General features: G+C 41.8%; 1 protein-coding gene across 18 annotated transcripts in view; it reads right to left on the bottom strand.

The window, feature by feature from the left end:
* The window catches only part of TRPM3 (transient receptor potential cation channel subfamily M member 3), a 785,382-nt gene that overhangs the window by 100,797 nt on the left and 661,385 nt on the right, over positions 1-23,200 (bottom strand). The window lies entirely within an intron of this gene.

The following is a 23,200-nucleotide window of genomic DNA, read 5'->3' as shown; positions in this document are numbered from 1 at the left end:
CAAACATCTCCAGGCGTTTTCAACGTGCCCCTGAGCTTGGGAACCAGTGCGCTGCGTGATTCTGTCTGCTGCCTCCCCTCGCCTCTTCCCTCCTCTTCATTCTGAGATAGTGAAGTTAAGAATCGAGTGAGCAAAATGTTCTCTAGACAGCACGTCTCAAATTTGAGCACAGGAATAACCTGGAGAGATGGGCCCTACCTCCTGAGCATCAGATTTAGTGGGTCCCCGTGGACCGAGTCTCTGCATTTCTGGTCTCCCAGGCGGTGCTGGTAAAAGGAGGATCCGAGACCTTCATTTGAATAACAAAGACCCTAGAGCCCGGTGGGCCACTTACTCTTCCCAGGGCAAAGGGTGTTTCGATTCCGGTGTCTACACATGAATGGGTTCGGTATAAACCACATACTTGCAGTAAATTAATGTTTGGGATGATGAGCATTAATTCAGTTTCCACAGGGATTTTTCGATTAAAAATTATTTATCACCTCAGGTGATAACATCAGAAACTGCAAACTAACACCCAGAGTAACTGGTGGAAACAAGTGATAAGTAGAAATGCGTCGAAGTGTACCGTCATCACTTGAGAGGAAAGAAAGTGCAGGCTCACTGCGGATGCGTCTGGAAAGGTAGCACTTAATCCTTTGCTCCCTTGGTCCTTGCGGACCTGCTGTAATGGTCTAATCATTCCCTTTCCATTTGTATGCCACACATTTGTATGTCACCCTGTCAACGGTAGCAGCACAAGTCCGAACAAAAACCCAGGAGGAAGCAGCTCTTGGGGTCAATGTGAGCTACCTGAATGTAATCACTTAAGTGTCAAGGAAAATCACAAAGCCAATGAGTCTTGACTTCTCAAAAATTGAAAATACATCACTCCAAAGAGATCCTGAGTGACAGTCTGGATCCGAGGTTCTCAACTTGTGTGACCAACCATCCCAGCTGCCCAGGAGTCAGGTTGTTAGCACTGAAATTTACACATCCTTGGAGACCTGCCAGTACTGGTCAGCCTACGCCGCACGGTAGTTACACGCTGGAATTGCCCGGAGACCTTGACGTAGACTCATGCTTGGGAGCCATCCCAGAGATTCTGGTTTCATTGGTCCTGGGCACTGCAGTTTTTAAAAGCTCCCCAAGAACTTTTAAGAACAAGAGGTCTTCAACCTTGTCTTGACATTAGAATCATGGAGACAGGGGGAGGAACTTTGAGTCTAGATGGTATATATTCATTCACTTACTCCCCTGGTTATTCACTTATTTCCACATTAAACAAATCCAGATTTCATGCCTTCTCTTAGGGCAGGCACTATGCCCGTCTGAGGACCAAGGCGAGGAAGGCAGAGTCCATTGTCTGGAGAGCTTCCATTCTAGAGGAAGAGCTAGGTCTGTAAGTAACTGCATCATCTCGGGCAGTCATTCATTTATCTGCTCGACAGACACTGAATACCGTCTATGGCAGGAACTATTTGAACGTTGACCATCCATCCAACGGGGAGGAAGGCCGCTAAGGTCACTCTGCACAGGGCTTACTACTTACTTCTACCCGTGGAGGGGGCAGCGCTCAGAAAGTAAAGGAATAAACAAACAGAGGAACTGTGTACTTTCTGATCGTGTAAGTGCTGTGAAGGAGCAGAGTCATTGCCGGGAGATGTGGGACCTGTGTCTGGGGACACTTTGAGTCACTCCAAGTCAGTGTGGCAGCACCACCCTGGCTCTCCGGTCTTACATGAAGCCCTTGGATAACCTCATGGATACAAGTGTGGGTGTCCTCTGGGGCATCTGGTTGGCCCTGGGAGGGAAAGAGAGGGTTAGATAAAGGCCCCGCAGTATTGAAATGGGGCTGGGGATCTAAGAGGATCCTGGTCTGGGCTAAGGATACACCATCCGTATGACACTGTGGCCTTGCTGATGCCAGACCCCAGCTGGGCATGGAGAAGGCCTTTTAAAGTGCTGGCTTCATGGTCGTTCTGTTGATGACCCAGATGGGAGTGGAGTTGTTCTGTTAGGATGAATGGACAGGAGACCTCCCTGAGAGTGACACTTGAACTAGGATCTAAATGATGAGGAAAAGCCACCATGTGAAGAAGTGCGTAGGGGGTGGGAGTGGGGGGAACATTCTAGAAAGAGGGAACATCAGATACAAAGCCCCTGATGTGGGAATGAATGCAAGTCGGTATAAGACATTTTAAAAAAAAAATAAGAGTTTTAGTATTTCCTCTTTCTGCAGGAGGTCAGGGAAACTTTAAGTGAATAGATAATGGTTTTCAGGGAAGGATTACTTCACTAGACAAATGAGACGAAGAAGGGCATTGTAGCCCAAAGGAACAGCCCAACCAAGGATTGGGAGAGTTAAATACCTGCGAGTTTGGGAAATTCATGGGAAGACACTGAGGGAGCATTAGAAGCAAAGAAAGATGAAACCAAAATGGAAGAATTTGTACATGACATTGGAGGAGTTTCCCTTTATTCTGAAGACGCGGGGAAACCGCCGGTACACCTCCTTTCAGAAATAATGCAGTCACATGCATGTCTTGGAAAAAATCCCTTTGGCAGCTGTGTGGTGGGTAGACTGGAAGGGACACTGGACTGGAGCAATAAGGAACGTTTTGCTGTATTGTAGGAAAGGGGCCATGACTGGCAGGAGCAGCTGGGGTGGAGGGATCTTTAGAAAGCACAATTGGTAGCTTTGGGTAAGAGATTTAAAGTAGGGCACAAGAGAAGTCAGAAGTGGTCTCCTAACCCTAGCTTGGGAGCCCAGGTACATAATGACCAACTGAGATTGGCAATGCAAGATAAAAACAGGCTTTGGGGGGAACAGCAAAATGGCGTCCTTGAACATACTGAGCCTAAAAATGCCTGAGGTATATCCATCCGGGTGGGAATGACCAGAGGCCATTGGATATGGAGATGTGGGGCAGAGGAAGGGTGAGCGTGGAGACAGAGATGTGGAAAACATTAGCATGAAGGTGACAGGGAGAGAGCGGAGAACCTGGAGATCAGGGTGCCCTAACCTTTGGGAAGAGAGACTTTTCAGAAAGAGGGGGTGGTCATTAGGTCAAAAGCTGCAACGAGGGCAAGTAAAAAAGGTAGGCTTTCCTTCTTCTTCTTCTTCTTCTTTTTAAAGATTATTTATTTTAGAAAGAGAGAGAGCTGGAGTGAGGTGGGGGGAAGGGGCAGATGGAGAGGGAGAGACAGAATCTCAAGCAGGTTCCACATCTAGCACAGAGCCCTGGGTGCTGGGGCTAGATCTCAGGACCCCAAGATCATGACCTGAGCCAAAATCAAGAGTTGGAGGCTTAACCAACTGAGCCATCCAGGTGCCCCGATCGGCTTTCCTTCTTTACAACTCTTTTTATTACAAGGGGCCAGGTTATGAATCTATTAGTTTATTACTTGCTTCCTTCTCTGAAGTGTAAACCTCAAGGGGGTAAGGCGTTGTCCACTTTACTCACTGTTGTATTCTGAGAGTTCAGAACAGTGCTTGGCACATCATGGGTGCTCAATAACCATTTGGGGAATGAATGAATGAACCTCTAAGTGTGCGCTGGATTTGGCAATTAAGAAGTCTGGCCATGTTAGTGTGTGCACCTTTAGGAGAGTGTGAGAACAGCAGCATATCTGCAATCTCTTCCCTCAAGAAAAATGCAGTCTAATAAGAATGGAGGTGGTGGGATGCCTGGGTGGCTCAGTCGGTTGAGCTTCTGCCTTAGGCTCAGGTCACGATCCCAGGGTCTTGGGATCAAGCCTCACACTGGGTTCCTTTGCCCAGTAGGGAGCCTGCCTCTCCCTCTGCCTGCTGTTCCCTCTGCTTGTGCTCTCTCTCTCTCTGTCAAATAAATAAATAAAATCTTAAAAAAAAAAAAAAAGAATGGAGATGGGATGGGATAGAGGGAGAGCTAGGACAAGTCTACAAATCACTCTGTCAAAGAACAAAGTGGTTAAGTGCTATAGAAGCGACATGAGTAAGCCAGAATGCTTCCTTATCAGCTGTACCACTTTGAGGAGGAAAGAAGACTTTGATTCTAGCAGGGAAGGATGGTGGAGATTTGAACACATGCACTGTGTGGTAAACTGAACGATGCCCCCGCCCCTCAAAGTTGTGCGTGTCCCAATCCCAGGAACCAGGGAAGATGTTCCTTCATATGGCGGAGGGACTTTGTAAATGCAATTAAATTAAGAATTTTGAGACGAGGAGGTTATACTGGCTTATCTGGTGAGCTCAATGTGATGTAATTACAAGGGTCCTTATGAGAGGGAGACAAAGGATTCAAAGCCGTCCTAGGACATGTGAAGATGAAGGCATCGGTTGGACCAAGCAAGCAAAGAGCCACAAGTCAAGGATTGCGAACAGCCTCCAGCAGCTGAAAAAGGCAAAGAAGCGATTCTCCCCTAAAGCTTTCAGAAGGAACATAACCCTGCTGATACCTTAATTTTAGACTTCAAGCCTCCAAAATTATAAGAGAATGGATTTTTTTGTTTTAAGGTACTAAGTTTGAGAGAATTTGTTATAAGAGAAGAAAACACTATTAGCCATTAACAATACTATTGAAGGTAAAAAACATCAAGATAAGGCAAAATAGAGTTGAGAAAGCAGGAGTATTTCACACGTTGGCTGTAGTGCAGAGCAGAATCCTCAAACTTTAATGTGCATATGACTCACCTGGGAATCTTGCTTAAATGGCGACTCTGATTCAGTTGGTCTGGGGAGGGACTCCTAATCCTATCTCTTTAGGCAACACTCATTACTTCCGTGAGCAATGATTGTCTGCCTGTACTCTTTCTCCCTTTTCTCTCCTCTCCCTTTCGATTTTAGAATATACCATTATATTTTTAGTGTTTTACTGGGTTCTGGTAAATATGCTTACATTTCCATTACTAATATTTGAATTGTCCATCTTAAATTATATTCCTATTTTAGGAGGCAGAATGTGTAGATGTTATAAAGAGTCGAAGAGCCTACCCCACCTCTACCTCCATCCTCCCTCCTCTTAATTTCTTTTTGTTGTTGTGTTATTTCTACCTTGGAAGGCAGGAAATACTTAAATTCCTTCCTGTTACTCAAAGTCCCATTTTTGTTTTTATCTTAGTTCTGTTAGATTCTAGCATCAATGCTTACAATTGGTAATTTTGCCAGAATGTACCCAAGTGTCTCTTGGTCAGTAGGCTGCATCTTCTCTAGTAAGTTTTCTGAGGGAAAATCATGGGAACAATATTGTCTGAGTTCTAGAATGTTCTAAACTGTTTTTTTTTTTAAGTAGTCTTCAGAGTTGAATGACATTGGCTCAATTTAAAATCTGCTCTATTATCTCCTGGCGTTGACTGCTACTGTAAGAAGGTTTGTAGCCAACCTGATTTTTTAATCTCATGAAAGACTTGCTCATTTTGCATGGGGGCCCAAAGGAGTCTTTATTTTTCTTGGAGGTCCAGTAACTTCATTAGGAATTTTCTAGGTGTTGAGGATTCTGAATCAATTTAACCTGCACAGGTGGCCCTTTCAATATGTAGATCGAAGTTTCAAAACGTGTTTGATGATAAAATTCTTAAATTGTGTGTTCTGATCTGTTACTTTGTCTTCTTCTTTGGAGACACCAGTTCTGCTTATGTTGGATCTCCATTTTCAGTCTTCTGTAATTTCTCCTTAATCCTAATGAACTCTTTATTTCCTTTTCATTTCATTTCTGTCCACTTTCCTCATTTCTATCCTCTGTGTCCCGCACTAAGTTTTTCATCATGCATATCTGACCTTGCACCCGGTCTCAGGTCTGCAATTTTGTGCCGACTTCACTTCCCCCTCAACTTCATTCCTGAGCACTGCGCACATTTCATCCCCTCCTGTTGCCTCACCTACTCTTACCTGGATTTTGGCATTCCGACTTGGAAGTATTACTTCATGGATAAAGTGCTTCACTGAGATTTAATTTTTTTAAAAGTTCACGGTAAAATATTTATTTATAATGTTCATCTGTTCTCTGGAAACATTTTTATAGAGTATTCTTCTGTGCACACATTTTGCCCTTTTGTTATTTTTTTTTAGAATGTATCTATATGCTAATTGCTTTTTTATTATTTATCATCTAGTGAGCTGGGTTATAATGGGCCCAGGGTAGCATTCCAGGCTAGTTATTATTCATGACTGGAAGGCTTTCATCTCAGCTCCCACAAAGATAACCTCCTTGCTGCAAGTAGGACTTCTCTGCATAATTCTATGTGCGGCTTACTGCCTCTATTTCTAGGTATAAATTTGAGGTCAGGGGTCGCCACAGAACTCACTCTTGGTCTCGCGCATGCTGTTCCAGGCAAAGGAGAGAACATTGTACCTTAGGCCATCCTGGCATCTAGGAATTTCATTTCAGGGCTTTCTGAGGATTGCCGCTGCTAGCTCCTCTCTCCTCAGCTTTTACTCTTTCCTCCCACAGAGCTCTTGCATTTACATATATTTTGGAATATTTCCCAGTGTTGACCAAAAATAGTTTGCCTGCTTTTTCTCTTCCTTTCCATTATTACTTTTTGAAGCTTTCTAGAGAAGAAACTGATGAATTTGTGTTGCCATGCTTGCCCTGGACATCCTGAAGGATTCTGTAGGTAGGAGAGTGTTTTTGATCAGATCTTTTCATTAGTAGTGTTCCTCTAATTGAAATACTGAGAATGCAGAGGGGTATGTCAGTAAGAAGCAGGAAGATCCAATAAGAAGTCACTGCAGTTAACCAGAACAAATGTCCTGAAGGGTCTAATGGCGCTGAACCAGGAGGGAAAAGAAAGGATAGATGTATGAGATATTGTGGTGGCAAAAATGCCCCAAATTAGTAAGAATTTGCTTGAACAAAGGGAAGAAAACTGTAATGGAGGTTTTGAGCCTGGAGAATTCTGCAGATAGGGGCTGTATGAACATAACTAGGAAAATCAGGTAGAAATCAACTTTTGGGAGAAAGATGATTTGTTTTTGTTTTTTAATATATGTTTATTTACTTATTTTTTAGAAAGATTTTATTTCTTGATTTGATGGATAGAGAGAGCGAGAGAGGGAACACAAGTAGGGGGAAGGGCAGAGGGAGATGTAGGCTCCTCGCTGAGCAGGGAGCCTGATGCAGGGCTCAATCCCAGGACCCTGGGATCATGACCTGAGCTGAAGGCAGATGCTTAATGACTAAGCCACCCAGGTGCCCCTAATATATGTATATTTAAAGACAATTAATTTGATTGAATTTGGGGTGGGGAGTGACACCAAGGGGAGTTGTCAGTAGGCAATTAGAAGAGGGGGCATGGAGGGAAGCTGGAGCTGGGCATGTCACTGGAGGTCATCCATGCAGACATGATAGTAAAGACATGGTATTTTATAATTTTGACAGAAGGCAAAGGGGAGAAGTAAGAATGTCTGACAAAGGAGACAAGGAGCCATTAGAAATGTAGAGCACTCAGTGCTCTGAGGAAAGATAAAAATAAATACGATTACCATGCTTTATCGAAAGTCAGTCACATACTAGGCATTTTACATTTATTATCTCATTTAATACAAAACCCTGTACAGTGAATGTCTTTATCTCTACTCAGCAAACAGAGGCTTGGAGACATGGAGTAACGTGTAGAACCAGGCTGGAAACTGAAGCCTTCTCTCAGGCTAGAAAAGAGTCACAGAGAGCAGGAGATAAAGTTGGGGGCGCCTGGGTGGCTCAGTTGGTTGGGCGTCTGCCTTTGGCTCGGGTTAGGATCCTAGGGTCCTGGGATCGAGCCCCGCGTCCGGCTCCCGGCTCCGTGGAGACCCTGCTTCTCCCGCTCCCTGTGCCCCTACCCACCGCTTGTGTTCTCACTCGCTCACTTGCAGAATGCAGAAGACAGAAGTTTACAGACTGAGCCAGTGAGCCCAGAAGAGAGAGCAGGTGGGCGGGAAGGGCAGTTGGTGGGAAAGCAGATCACCTTTCAGAGCTGGTTGGTTAAGAGGGGAAAACTAAGACGCTTCCTGGAGGGACTTGGTGGAGGGGGACAAGGTCTCTGTAGGTGACAGGGAGCCTGACTGTGCTGAGAGCAGAGACGCAACAGCAGTGGGCGAGGGAGGAAGTACAAGTCCATGGTGGGTCAGAACCCACAGCCTCAGGGCTGGAGAGCAGCCGGCCGGCGAAGAGGAGACGGAAGGCTGAGTGGAGAAACTAATATTCCTTGAGGGGGAAAGAGAGCTTCGATGCAGCTCAACATAGAAAGTGAAGGAAGAGGGGGACACCCCGTGCCGAGAGGGAGCGGGACTGAGAAGCTGAAGAGAAAGGACGGACGTGGAGAACGTGCCACAGGCTGAGGCCTTAAGAAGGAGGGGGTATCCGAGCCGAGCCAGGGCCCCCGTGAAGTAAGACATCCCAACGATGGCACCAAAGGCACCAAAGGCACATAGGACCGGGAATGTTTGTTTATTTAGGGACTTGAGTTTCAGTGTTGGAGGACATTTTTTTTTTTAAATACCCTGAGGGTCACTCAATATTTCGGTGGCTCGTAAATGGAGTTGCAGACTCCCTCCAGGAGAGCTGCTAAATAGAAGTGTCGGGTGTGTCATTCGAGCTTGGTAGTTCAAGGATGATCCCGCTTGATGGACGGAAGTCGTGGAGGGGGCAGGACTGGCAGACCTCGCGACGTCCTGGGGGATGCCAGGATCGTCCGATCTGTAGGATGATACCACCCACCTCTCTATTAGTTGAGAAACATTTCTTCTTGTGGAGGGGTGGTCTTTGGACCTTTCTGTGTTTTATCTGAGGAATCCTGTCTGGGTTAAATGTGCGTCCTGGGGATTCTGTTCGTTTCCATCAATTCACTTGTTTGTAAATGTTGTGCCAAAATGCGACAGGGTCTCAGTCAATGAAAACCTAACCATCTATTCATTTAAAGACATCACATGGGGTGCCTGGGTGGCTCAGTGGGTTAAGCCTCTGCCTTTGAGCTCAGGTCATGATCTCAGGGTCCTGGGATCGAGCCCCGCATCAGGCTCTCTGCTCAGCAGGGAGTCTGCTTCCTCCTCTCTCTCTGCCTGCCTCTCTGCCTACTTGTGATCTCTCTCTGTGTCAAATAAATAAATAAATAAAATCTTAAAAAAGAAAAAAGATAAAGACATCACCTTCCCTGCGTGTATGAAAACCACAAAGGTGCAAGGGAACTAGCTGAAGGGCCCTGTCACATGACTGGATTGCTAGGAGACAGCTTCAGCGGTTCCCCAGGGCAGAGCTGCCCCCCCCAACCTGGTGAGCCTCTCTTAGGGATGGGGCAGCTACATCGAGAAAAAAAAAAAACAAATTAAAGGCTTGAAACATGCACATAAAAAAGTGGATGAGATCTGTGTCTAATTTATTCGTTGCTCTATTTTCTTGCCCATCTCCTCTTGGTAAAAATAACTTCAGGTAGATTCCCAGGAGAAAGTTAAAAGGAATCAGGAAAAATTAGATTAACTTTAGCTGGAAGAAATTCACACTTGGTTTGTAAGAGACAAAACAGGCAGTGGAGGGGAAGGAACCCAGTACAGGAAGATAGGGTTTTCTTTCTCAGTTTATCTTTAGGAAACAAGACAATAAAATTAATATTCTTTCATGCTTAGCTTGTGCCAGGCACTGCTTCTAAATCTCCACGTATTAAATTCTCACAACAAGCTATGAGGTGCCATTACCCCATTTTGCAGACAAGGAAACTGAGGTACAGAAACTTGTCCAAGATCAAGTAGCCAGGAAGAGCCAGAGGCAAGCTTCGAATGCAGGCAGTCTGATTTTAGAGCTGACTTCTTTTTTTTTTTTCAATTCATAGGAACTTACAGAATTTTACTGAAGTCATGCTACAAACAAAGGGAAGTGGGCAAACAGGCTTTTGTGTTCTCTATCATAAAACCACCCACATTGCATGAATGCAGGAAGCCAGGATATTCTCTAATGCTCTGTCATTAGGGCCAAACTTGGTAAACCAATAACTAAAATTCACTTATCCCCTTAATTTTTTTTAATCTTTATTTTTGTCAGCCAACCCATCTGGGCTTGGAGATTTACTTATTTATCTGGTTTAATTATTTAAAAACATTTATTAGTGCATCTAAAAGAGGCTGCTTTTTAAAAGATACAGTTTGTGAATACCCTTTAAGGAATTTAGTGACTGGGTACAATGATGTGCACCTGTTTGGGCAACATGACCCCTGTCTGGATATTCTTAGGTCCTGTTTATTTGAAGGCTCTGATTTTTAAGACTGATAAGATGTTTATTAAGTTTTTAAAACTTAATGAAGTTGAAAGTGGGAATGCAAATTGGTGCAGCCACTGTGGAAAACTGTAGGGAGGTTCCTCAAAAAATTAAAAATAGAGCTACCCTATGAGCCAGTAACACACTATTGGGTATTTACCCAAAGAATACAAAAACACTAATTGGAAAGGACACAGGCACCCCTGATGTTTATTGTAGCATTACGTACGATAGTCACATCATGGAAGGCGTTCACGTGTCCACTGACAGATGAATGGATAGAGAAGATGTGTTGTATAGTGATGGAATATTACTCAGCCATAAAAAAGAACGAAATCTTGCCATTGGCAATGACGTGGATGGAGCTAGAGCGTATCACGCTAAGTCAGACAAAGACAAATACTGGAGGATTTCATTCATATGTGGAATTTAAGGATTAATAAGATTTTTAAAAAGCATCTTCTTAATTTAATTTAATTTTTTGGTATCTTCTTAATTTTAAATTCCTCTGAAAAAGTAATTGGCATACTGTTTGTCTTTCTTTAGGCTGTTTATTTGCTATCACGGGTTGGCACTCTGAACTGTAGAGAGGCACTTCAAATGTTGCCTCTCTAGTAAAATGTCCCCTGAAACCAGGAGCGGAGTTCCCTTGGTTTGCCCCCTTTTAGCATTTTATTTACTTTTTATTATGACATGTACTTCTACCATATTTTAAGACTTTGTAGACTTGTACCACTTAAGATAATGCCTTGTGCACAGGAGGTGTTCTGGTGACTGGGTCATTAACTTCTAATATCAAGACTGACTCACAGTGGCCCCTTACGAATGAGTGACTAGTCTGATGGCGATGGCGGCAGCTTCCTTGTTTAGTTCTGATCCGTGTCAGGTTACCCTTCACTGGGTGGGGTGGGGTAAGCATTAAGTAGGGGCCTTATGGACTTTTTCTGAGTGGAAAAGAAAGGGCGCTGAGCTTGTTTACTACCTGTGAGGCCTTGGGAAGCTTACTTATCCTAAGACCTAACTGCTTCTTATATAAAATGAGATTAATAATATCCTCCTCAAGGGATTGCTTTGAAGGTTAAATAGAAAAGTAGATGGGAAAACTTGTTAAATTAAAGCACTGTGGAAATATTTTCAGTATCTTACTATTCCCAACGATAAATTTGTCAGATTAATAGTAATTTAATAAATTAACGCAGTTATAATGCCATTGGTGGGCAGATACTCTTCACTATAGTGTCTGTTGTGAGTGATTAGGTGTAATTGAATTTTCTCAAAAGGAATACTTACTATGTAGTAAAACAGGAATTCTCAGAATTAAGTGCTGACACTCCCTAAATTACCCAGGGTTTATGCACATGTCAGAATTGGGGCCAGGCTCCGGGATCAGTCCTCTGACAGAGCTTGGGGAGTCAATCAAATGCTACCTTCTACTGAGGTTTTCTCTTCCAGCACTCCCCTAAGTGAGCTGAAGCTTCTAGGTGCTGAAAGCAAAAAGAGGAGGTCCATTTGTTACAACTCAGCAAGAGGCTGAGTTTAGATACAAATGGTCTCTTTGAATTTTAAGAATGTGATTATTTTGTAGGCAAGTAAACTGAGATGCTGGGTGTCTTCCATATAATCTAGATCCACCTTCAATTAGGAAGGTGCCTCTGGCCCCTCCCCAGGCTGCCTAGTGTAACAGAACATTGTTCAAGTGCAAGATACTTGCTGCAACCTTCAGAGGGATCCTGCACCTTCTCTGGCCTTGTCAGAGGTGACCTCAGCCTCTGCGGGGACTGACTTCTCTCAGCCTTGTTCCCTGCCTGGAGTAAGAGCTGAACTCTTCTTCCCCTGGGTTCCTAAACACTGGGTCTAGCGGTGGGAGGAGGTGGTGATTTAACTTTGTTTTGTTTTTCTCCAATTTATTGGGTCTGTGTTTTTGGCACATGGTCTCACTAACTTTGAAAAATTGTTCGTGTCGTTTTAGAGTTAGATTGGAAGACTTTATTTATTTATTTTTTTTAAGGATTTTTATTTATTTGACAGGCAGAGGTCACAAGTAGGCAGAGAGACAGGAGGGGACCAGGAAGGGGAAAGCAGACTCCCTGCTGAGCAGAGAGCCCAATGCGGGGCTCGATCTCAGGACCCTGGGATCATGACCTGAGCCGAAGGCAGAGGCTTCAACCCACTGAGCCACCCAGGTGACCCTGGTTGGAAGACTTTTATGGACCAACACTTTGTAAAAACCTTACAAAGTCCAGTTGTCTAGGTAATGATATTTGCCAAGAGTTTCTGCAGGAAATATTGCTACTATTTCTTTGTGTCCTAATAACATAAGCAAGCAAAAAGGACAAATGAAATTCTATGCCTTATGATTAAGAACACTGTGGAGCACTATCCTATTTCCTTTTTTTGGCCAACCTAGCCAAATGGACGAGTCCTCTTTATTGTGCCCTTTCTGCAATAAAAGAAGCCAATACTTCACAAAGTCTCCCATTAACATGTTAAAAAAAACTTTATAAAAATAGCATTCCTGTATTATGCACAATATGCAACTGAGAAATGTTCTCAACTTAAGACAGAGGGAAGAAAAGAAAAAAAAATTCTACGGGGTTATCCTGCTTGCTTGTGATATGACAAAAATGAATTCATTTACATGGATGAGTATGTAAAATATTTGCCATTTTCATATTGTGATTTTTAGCAGGATTATATAGAAATGTACACTCCGGAGTTCTAGCACATTTTCTGGAATCACTGCTGTGACGATTCTTGTCTTCTGTTCTCTCTTCCTTTGTCTTTCACTCATGCTCTTTCATTGGGAACCAGGTCATCCATTCTGTACTTCATTTTTACTAAGGTTATACAGGCACAGATTTTCAAGTCACCTATTCCTACAAGATTTGTTATAAAGTCACAAATCTCCTCACCCCAGGCCTCTTTACCCAGACTCAAGTGCTTCACTTCTTGGAGCTGATCATTTGGGGCCTCCACAGTAGCTAGTCTTTGACAGTAGCTTCTAAGGATCGATAGATACTCTCCCGGCATTCACACTGGATCTGGGCTGCTCTCGTGACCCCCGGTGCCCATGGAATGCAGCAGAAATGACACCATGCCGATTTCAGACTTGAGTCTTAGGAAGAAGGTCTGGCATCTCCTGCTTCTGCCTGCTATGCCGGTGGTGCAGAAGGGTCCCCCTGCCTCGGCCTCCAGGCATTGCCCACACTGCCCTCCTGCGTTAGAGCGCCCCCTGCCCATGTTCCATGTCTCCTCTTTTATTGGTGTTTGGTTTGGTTTCCTCTTTCCTTCTAGGGGTGCATGTCTCCAGCCATTCCCAAAGAAATAGTTCCATGGGTAGTAAAAGTTCTGATAACTCATGTCTGACATGTCTATTCTACCTTTGCCAGTGGCAAAGATTATGCATAAAATTCTAGATTGCAAATAAATGTTCTTCAGAATTTTTAAGGCATTGCACCATCGATTTCTATGTAGTTGTTTAAAAGTTGACAGCATTCTGGCTCCTTTGCATGAGACCTGTTTTTCTCTTTGGAAGCTCAAAGGAGAATTTTATATATGTGTATATATATATGTAGATATATGTATGTGTATGTTTTATATATGTGTATATATAATTATATGTATTTATAATACCATATTATACTCTGTAATATAATTTATAAACTATATGAATATTAAATATAATTTATAAATATAATATTTATAATACATATTAAAATATATGTTATATATATTTGTTTTCCCATTTGTTTTGCAATATTATAATATAACTTGAGAAGGGTTTATTTTCATCCTGTGCTGGGCACTCAGTGGGACCTTATAATCTAGAAATGTGTGTTCTGGACTTCAGGGATATTTTCTAAAATTATTACAATGATGATTATATATTACCATATATATTTTCATATATATATTCACATATATTCATTTGTATTCACATATATTCATAGATATTCACATATATTTGCAGATATATATGCATATACATATATAAAATGCCTACCATATGTCAAGCATTTTTCTGGGTGTTAGGAGACAAAGACAAAGATGACATAATCCTTTTGCTCCAGAAACTTCCTACTGAAGGTGGGTTTGTAATCAGGATGATCACACTTCCCAGTTTACCTGGACATTCTAAGTTTATTCTAGTTTTTCAGGCATAATTATTAGTACTGCTCATTTCCCTGACCAAGAAAGTCTCGGGCTGGAGATAAATTATCTGGTAACCATTCCCCAGAGTTGTTGCAAAGATTAGATGCTAAAATTTATGTGAAAATGCTTTGTGAACTGTAGAAAGTACAAATAACAGGATGAAAAGATTTAAGTTATTTTATTCTTTCTTCTAACTGAGCCAAAAATGTCTACAATTGCTCTCTACCTTGCTCTCTGTTATTGCTCTAAGATGTCCTTGGATGTGTAAGAAAATAAACTTGCCAGAAAATTAATTTCATTTTAAGGCAGCTTAGCATGTTCTCAACCAGTTTCAAGATGAAACTCCTCTTGGGGCGCTTGGGTGGCTCAGTGGGTTAAAGCCTCTGTCTTTGGCTCAGGTCATGATCTCAGGGTCGTGAGATCGTGCCCTGCATCAGGCTCTCTGCTCAGCTGGGAGCCTGCTTCCCCCTCTTTCTCTGCCTGCCTCTCTGCCTACTTGTTATCTCTGTCTGTCAAATAAATAAATAAAATCTTAAAAAAAAAAAAAAAAACGATGAAACTCCTCTTTGTGGATTGTTTCGGATCCTTACACGTATGCTTGAGGTTTAATTATTGGTTGCTTGTCATTTGCAGATTTATGGGTCCTTTCGAATTTAACACTTTCTGATTCTGTTGGGTTTTGCACATAGGGGACATGTCAGTTCCCTGGGGATTTTTAAAGCCCATAAGGGAAGATGAAAAGTGTAAAACTACTCATTGTTAGGTCTTTACCATAAAGAAGGCAGAATGCCTGCCCTCAACGAGCTCCCAGCGTCAATGTCTCATGTGTCCCTTATGTCCCTCCACATGACAGAGCTGTGATCTTCCTTGGCACAGGGAAGGAACTGAGGCATGTGTAGAGAGAGGTTAAGTAACCTAGTTAATCAGTGTGACAGCCAGGAAAGCGCTAGGATCTAAATAGTATGTAATCTGATTCTAAAGCCCATCGATCATTTCTTCATGAGTGTGACAATGGTTTTTGAATACTGATGACGTGCAAGGCGGTGAGTAAAACGAGCTGGTCTTGGTTCTCCTATCTAGCTTGGCAGGCGTCATCATCATCTATCAGACCATCATTTATTAAACAGATTTTTCCAGGTATGGGGTTCATATGGGGTTCACGCTTTCCTTGCATTATCAATGGTTACAGCGGCAGTGTTAGAGAGATTAAAATCCCTGGGTTTTACAGATTAGGAAACCGAGCTTCCATGAAGGGAATCTGTTTGAACAACAGGGAGTAGTAATGGTTTGCCTATGGTGTCACTGTCCCTACGACCAGGACCTTTGCTGGACAGTCCCACCGTGGTTGGTAGCCCGCTGACGGGCTGGGGGTCAGTGGAGGATGGCCTGGAAGCAGCCCAGTGGGGAAAGCCTGGGGCGACTTGGTCTTTATGGAATCATTTTTTTTTTCTAAGGAATGGACTTTGGTCTTGGGGAAAAAATGGTAAGAATGTAATTTCCTTTAAAATTTTTGCCAGAAAGACTCAAGTACAGACTATGAAAATTGAAAAAGGTAGTAGTGATTACAATAATACATAATCACTGTGTAGTAAAAAATATTATTAAGTTACATATTTAGGTCTACCTGAAGTAAACCATATGAGTATGGCTGGTCCCATCTCGCATTTCATGGTTACAGGGATTCTCCCACGGCCTTTGCCCCAGGGATGAATTCAGGGATGGGCACTGACCTGAGGCAAGCATATGCAAGTCCCCCCTGGGTTCCTTCTGCTCTCATCACCCAGGATTTAATGGGGATTTACTCAGTTGGCTGGGAATGAGCCTAGTACTGCTGATAGCCATTCTGTGCGACAGGTAGACAGACTTACGTCTGAGAGACAGAGGACAGATCCTGATAATGTCAGTTGAGCCCTGGATCCTACTTTGCCTAAACTCCGTTTACCCTTCAACTTCCTCAACATGTAAACCCCCAAGTCCATCATCTTATTTATTTTTGCTTTAGTGCATTTGAATTATGTTTCTGTCACTTGTCACCAAAAAGTTTCTTGGTTGAAGCCATATTCCACTGGGGATCTAATCTTTAAAAATAGCACAAGTGTCAGATCACACAGATTCTTGCCATTACATTCAGAGAAATTGTGGGCATTCTAGTTTCGTCACTAAGATATTGTGTGGGCAGCCAAGGTCATCTGGTAGGTAAGTGCCCTGGTAAGAGCTCTGAGAGATTGATGATTGATTGATTGATTTTAAAGATTTTATTTATTTATTTGACAGAGAGAGAGAGAGCAGGAACATAAGCAGGGGGAGGGGGAGAGGGAAAGCAGGCTTCCCACGAAGCAGGGAGCCTGATGCAGGGCTTGATCCCAGGTTCCTGGGATCATGATCTGAGCCAAAAGCAGTCGCTCAATGACTGAGCCACTCAGGTGCCCCACCTCTGAGAGTTTTAAGGAAGCAGATGTCCTGCTCTATATAGGGTTTAGGGGGCCCAAGCTAGGACTCTACCTGCTCCTGGCCAATCTGCTCTGTGATATATAAGTTAAAGGTGTGACAAAAGGGGTAAACAGAGCCATGAGGAAATGTGCCCGTGCGGAAGCCTGATTGTCAAGTCAAAGGACAAAAGGAAGACCAAATGTGGCCTTATGGAGAGAAGGACTGAACATTTTTGGAAAGAATCGTCACTGACAAAATTGCCTAGTGAGCTTTGTCTCTAACTGATATATATCACGATTCTCCCCCAGTTTACCCCTCATACCCTTTTAAGCTTAAAATACGCCACACATTTGGACCTTGTCAATCTTTTTTGGATAAAATTTCATCTACTTTCATTTGCATAATATTTAATAACTATGGTAACTTTGCATTTCATATAAGTGATGATAGTGTCAACATGAATGTCTCTTTTTTGGTTTTTTTGGGACATATTAAGGCTATCTAAACAACTTCAAGTTAAAAAATATTATTAAAAGGAAAGCAATTAAAAAATAGAAAAAAGAAAGCAGTAGTGCATGTGCTGTTTTAAGCTGCCTACACATAGGAAACAGGGATGGGGAAGGCTGAACATATAATCAGAAATAGTTTTTTATCTTTACAGCAAGGCCATAATTAATTCCCATTAAATCTATTCATGAATCATCTGAGATCAAGCAAGGTAGCTTCTCAGTAAACACTTCTGGATATTAGTTGCTTTTGAGATCTACTGGGTACATAGAATTATTGCACAAACCCTACTTCAGAATAATGTCACAATTTGGTTTTACTAAGGATTAATTAAGTCATTTAAAAACGAAGATGAGTTATTTAGCAAGACTAATTGCCTATTGATATCAGGATAGTTTGTGATAATAATTGAATTTTCTAGTTAATAGAGTTGGAGGGGCATACCCGCAGAAGTAGTTTCAAAACATTAAAATATATTGTTTTTTAAAACATTTTATCCAATCCTATTTCAAGTTGAGTAGTTTGTAAAGATATAATTTTAAAGGAAAATGGTTCAGAACATAGTGATTTTCATTGTTTTGAATGATCTAATCAACAGCATTCTTGAGAATGTTCCAAAGTTAGAACATACCCACTCTTCTTTTGGCATTTCAATTTTTATTTCAAACTCCTTCCCTCATTGTTTCAAGAAAATTACAGAAGGGTATCTTAAAAAGAAGTTGTCACTCTCCACTTACAAGTATCTGTGAGTAATTAATTAGTTTAATTATCGATAGGATTAATTTTGTCTGAAGAGCGAAAACATTTTTAAAAAAAGGGAAGAACTAGATAATTTTCTCTGAAATGATTGTGTAAGTCCATAGGGAAACCGAATTTCATACAAATTGCTTCCTATTAGTCCTGAATTTAAATGTCTCCTGCTTAGATGCCCCAGTGAGATTTCTAATCATTTCTTAGTGATCAGCTATTATCCATGCCTATCTGATTTATATAGACATTTTATATTAACACAATCTGCACCTAGTACAGGACTTTGATTACATATGTACATGACTTTCACAGCTAATTCCCTAGGATGCTTTCTCCTTTTTTGTCATTCTGACATGACATGAAAGGTTTCTTTGGTGACAATATGTCTCCTGCTCAGATCCAAAATGATAGCACAGCACTCCTATTTTCCCCTTAAAACCTTAAAAAATGGGATTATAGACATTGGGGAGGGTATGTGCTTTGGTGAGTGCTGTGAAGTGTGTAAACCTGGTGATTCACAGACCTGTACCCCTGGGGATAAAAATATATGTTTATAAAAAAAAAATAAATAAATAAATAAATAAATAAATAATGCCACAAATGTCCATGTTTCATTCAGATTTTCCTAGTTTTAAACCCAATACTCTTTCTTTTTTTCTGCTTGAGGATCTGGTCCAGGAAGTCGCATTACCTGTGGTCATTACACCTCCTTAGGCTCCTCTAGGCTGTGACAATTTCTCAAACTACTCTTGTTTTTGATGAGCTGGGCAGTTTTGAGGAAGAACATAAGAGTTTTGTAGCCGTTTGAGCTTTTAAAAAATGCTTTCCAGAAAAAAGAAGTAAGCAATAAAGGTCTTTTCCTGTGTCACAGAAGAATTTCTTTACCAGGGCAGATTAAACCCTGCAACTGCACTACTGGGTATTTACCCCAAAGATAGAGATGTAGTGAAAAGAAGTGCCATCTGTACCCCAATGTTCATAGCAGCAACGGCCACAGTCGCCAAACTGTGGAAAGAACCAAGATGCCCTTCAATGGATGAATGGATAAAGATTTGGTCCATATACACTATGGAGTATTATGCCTCCATCAGAAAGGATGAATACCCAACTTTTGTAACAACATGGACGGTACTGGAAGAGATTATGCAGAGTGAAAGAAGTCAAGCAGAGAGAGTCAATTATCGTGATTTCATTTACTTGTGAAGCATAAGGAATAACACGGAGGACATGGGGAGATGGAGAGGAGAAGTAGGTTGGGGGAAATTGGAAGGGGAGACAAACCATGAGAGACCGGGAACTCTGAGAAAAAAAATGAGGGTTTTGGAGGGGAGGGGGGTGGGGGTTGGATGAGTCTGGTGGTCGGTATTAAGGAGGCACGTGTTGCATGGAGCACTGGGCATGTTGCATAAACGATGAATCTTGGAACATTGAAAAACAAAACTAAATAAAAAAAAAAAGAATAGTTCTAAAAAAAAATCTCTAAAAAAAACACAAAGAAAAAGAATTTTTTGCTTATGGAGGATAGTGATTGCCACATACTATACTTCCATACATGCAGAGGAATGAAAGAGTTCACACCCACGTGATTTGACTTCTGAGCTGCCTAAGAGAAGATTTTTAAAAACTGGAAATAATTACATCCACAGAGACGGTCAAGGGACCCTGCTGAGCAGATGTTTTCTGGCTTTGCTGATCTTGGAGCAGAAGGGGCTGAAGCAAGGGGCACGCGCACACTGGCCAGGAAAAGGGGACTCAGAGCAGGCTGGTAAACACTGGATAGTTTACAAAGGTAAGTCTGGGGTTGTTTCCAGTGAAGCCTCTGGTTGCTAAGATTTAGAAGGAGGCAGACAGAGAGGGACTCGGTGACTTCCCTAGATTTTTGAGTACTCTTCCCCTAGAACCACTCAGGATGTCTGAAGTCCAGAAATATTCATGGCACCAGGCCTCCTCGGAGTAGGGAAGCCTGATTTGGCAAACAGAAACACAAGACTCCCAGTTAAGGATGAATTTCAGAGAAATAATAAACAGCTTTTTTTAGTATAAGTAGGTTCCAGCCAATATTTGGGACATGCTTATGCTAAAAATTTATTTGTTGTTTGTCTGAATAGTCAACGTCCTGCATTTTCTCTGCATTTTCCTTGGGTTCCCGTTGGGTAGGCAGGGGAGCGGAGAGGGCGGTTTCTAGCCTCAGCCCACCACTTTCAGGGAGCAGTTACCTTAACTTGAAAGATAAATGTTGTATCATGTCTTCTCAAAAGCTACCCCAGGTCAGCTTTCAAAGAAACTGCGAGCCTCTAGGACCCCTGGAACAGCATTCTTTTTGTCTCCTTCTTTATTTTTGAACAAATACCCAGGAAGTCTGTGTCCTATAAACAGTATCTTTTAATATATACAGTTACTGAAGAAAATCAAACCCAATCAGAAGCAATGGGTCAGCAAAGGTAGAATTTCCCCATGACCACCTGGTTCCTTTTTTTTTTTTTTTCTTTGCTGGGCTCTGGATTTATATACCAGTGTTTAGTCTCACACCTTTCTCCCCCTCCTCCTATCTAATTTCTAGTTTTCTCAGATGATGGCAGGAATAAAAACTTGACTGTAAAAAATCCCTCATGCATGGGATAATTGAAAACTAAGTATAATTGTAAAAATTAAGTGTTAAACCATATTATGTGTCTAGGCACAATTTAAAAAATAGATAAGCACAATTTAACAAACTTAAAAAAATTTGAAACTGATAGAAGTATGCTCTTGGCCTCCAAGAAAGTCAGCAAAAGGATAAAGCTTGTATCCTTCACAAATCAGTTGGGTCAAAATCAGCATTTAAAAGCCTTTGTAAAATAGAGTTGATACATCATAATCTTTTAATGGCAGAAATTCCCATTAGCATCAACTGTTGCATAAATAATATTCATTATAGTGATTAGAAATGTTAATTTCTTAGAGCAATCATAATTTCCTTTAATCTACTATGGCAGTGTTTTTTAAACTCCAGGTTATGACCCATTAGTGGGTCATGAAATCAATTTAGTGGGATATAATCAGCATTAAAGAGAATAGAATAGAATAGAAAATATTCAATTTCATTGCATACAATGTAAATATAATTTCATGAGCTTTAGCTTCAGCTTTCTAAAAACATATGTATAACTACTTGGTTACAATATAAAATGTATTTCATGGGATCTGTTCTGCACAGTCGGGTAACAACTCTCTTATATTATAACAAATAAATTCTATGATCTAAAGGTAAAGCACAAGTTTAAGTCACACACTGGTGAAAGAAGAAGAAAATATTGACAGTAGAAGATACTGTGATAGCTTCTATGTGTTTAACCAATAATGGAGCCACTTCTTCACTTGCTGAGTTCTGATTCAAGGTGATAAATGTGGCAAATCTACTTCTTATTATCAATGCAATAGAGATGCATTGGTGGTCTACACTAGGAGGGCTATGGGGGCATCGTGTCTCTACTGCTTACTGGCTAGCTGATCTTGGTCATGCAACTGAATTTTCTGTGTCCCAATTTCCTTATAGATAAGACGGGTCTTGTAATGAACTGGTCATCCAACTTGGAAAGATTAAATGAATTTATACACAGAATGTATCTAACACAGCGTTTGGCACCATAGCAAGTCTTCAATAAGTGTTAGTTACTGGTTTTAATACTTTTTCTTATTTTCGTGTAAGAATAGGAAGTATTAGAGACTTCCCTGCCTCAAACTTTTTAATTTTATCCCTGACAACTGGAGAACGGAGGCCGGAGCGTGCCTTGTGGTTCAGCCCACGCACAGTCCCACGCGTGAATTCTTTGTGTCTTCGTTGGAATGAACTGCTTCAGAGCGAAGTTCTCAACCTGGGACACATGATACACCTTGCAGGACTGTGAATTTCTGAAATGTGACTGGGATTTTGAATGAATGTGCAAATACATCTTCGGGGGATACATGGAGGGGATAATGGCTTCTAGCGTTAAGGGGGCCACATGTAGTACAGTGAAGACTTCGAAGGGCCTAGATCTAAGTTCAGGTTTATTAATTAGCATGGTAACCCTGAGCAAGTTACTGAAATCTTTTTTTTTTTTTTTTTTTTTTTAAGATTTTTATTTATTTATTTGATAGACAGAAATCACAAGTAGGCAGAGAGGCAGGCAGAGAGAGAGGGGGAAGCAGGCTCCCCGCTGAGCAGAGAGCCCGATGTGGGGCTCGATCCCAGGACCCTGAGATCATGACCTGAGCCGAAGGCAGAGGCCTAAACCACTGAGCCACCCAGGTGCCCAAGTTACTGAAATCTTGTAGCTCCACTTACCTGTCTGTAGAATGGGGATTCAAGATAGCTGTTACAGAACACAGTTGCTGTCATAATTACTGTTAAGAGTATTTGTAAAAAGCTTCGCACAGGCACAATGGCTGCCACAGGATGGGTATTCAAGGAAGCATTAATGGCGGAGATAGGGTAGGGGGGATGGAGAATACAATGGTTGCTATTCTGAGTTTCAATTTTGGAGTGTTAAGTCTGTCACTGAATCATTAAGTAATCATTCATTCAGTAATCAGTTCCTTCGCTTATTCAACAAAAAATGGACCAAATGCTGCCATGTGTGAGGGCTTGGGGGAGGTGGTGAGGTGTGTCTTATCCATTGGTAAGACACATTCTCTGCCCTCACAGAGCTCACGATCCAGAAAGGCTTACGAAGAGGCAGTCACCAACCTTGTGATAAAGGGAGCAGCAGGCAAAGTATGGGGCTTGGGGAGAACGTGGGCAACACCTTGAACTCAGAACCACATTCAACAAGATTTGTGGTTTTGTTTTGTCTCATAGTTCTAGTTTCCAGTTCAGTGCTGCACAGAGATGACTTCCTTTTATTTATTTTAACGTTGAATGTTATGGGTCAAATGTATAGACCTGTTAAGGGGCATGAAGGACAGAATTTGATCTGGGGAGCCCAGAGGAAACCGCTCTTCTCCGGAATTTGGTTCCAAGGATGAGCACATGTAGTGAGACCTCTTGATAGTAAGGGGACTAGAGAACAGGACAAACATCCACCCTCAAGGAAAATCATAAAATCCAATTCTACTTTTGCCTGGACTTCAAGGAAACTTAGAGCTAAATTTAATGTTCCAATTACAAGTAGAGTAACCTAGTTTTTTTGTTTATTTCTTCCTCCTTTCTTCTCAA

The sequence above is a fragment of the Mustela erminea genome, chromosome 12 (genome assembly GCF_009829155.1).
Source record: "Mustela erminea isolate mMusErm1 chromosome 12, mMusErm1.Pri, whole genome shotgun sequence".
NCBI lineage: Eukaryota > Metazoa > Chordata > Mammalia > Carnivora > Mustelidae > Mustela > Mustela erminea.
The sequence above is the reverse complement of the archived record's forward strand: the minus strand, read 5'-3'. Positions and strand labels throughout refer to the sequence as shown.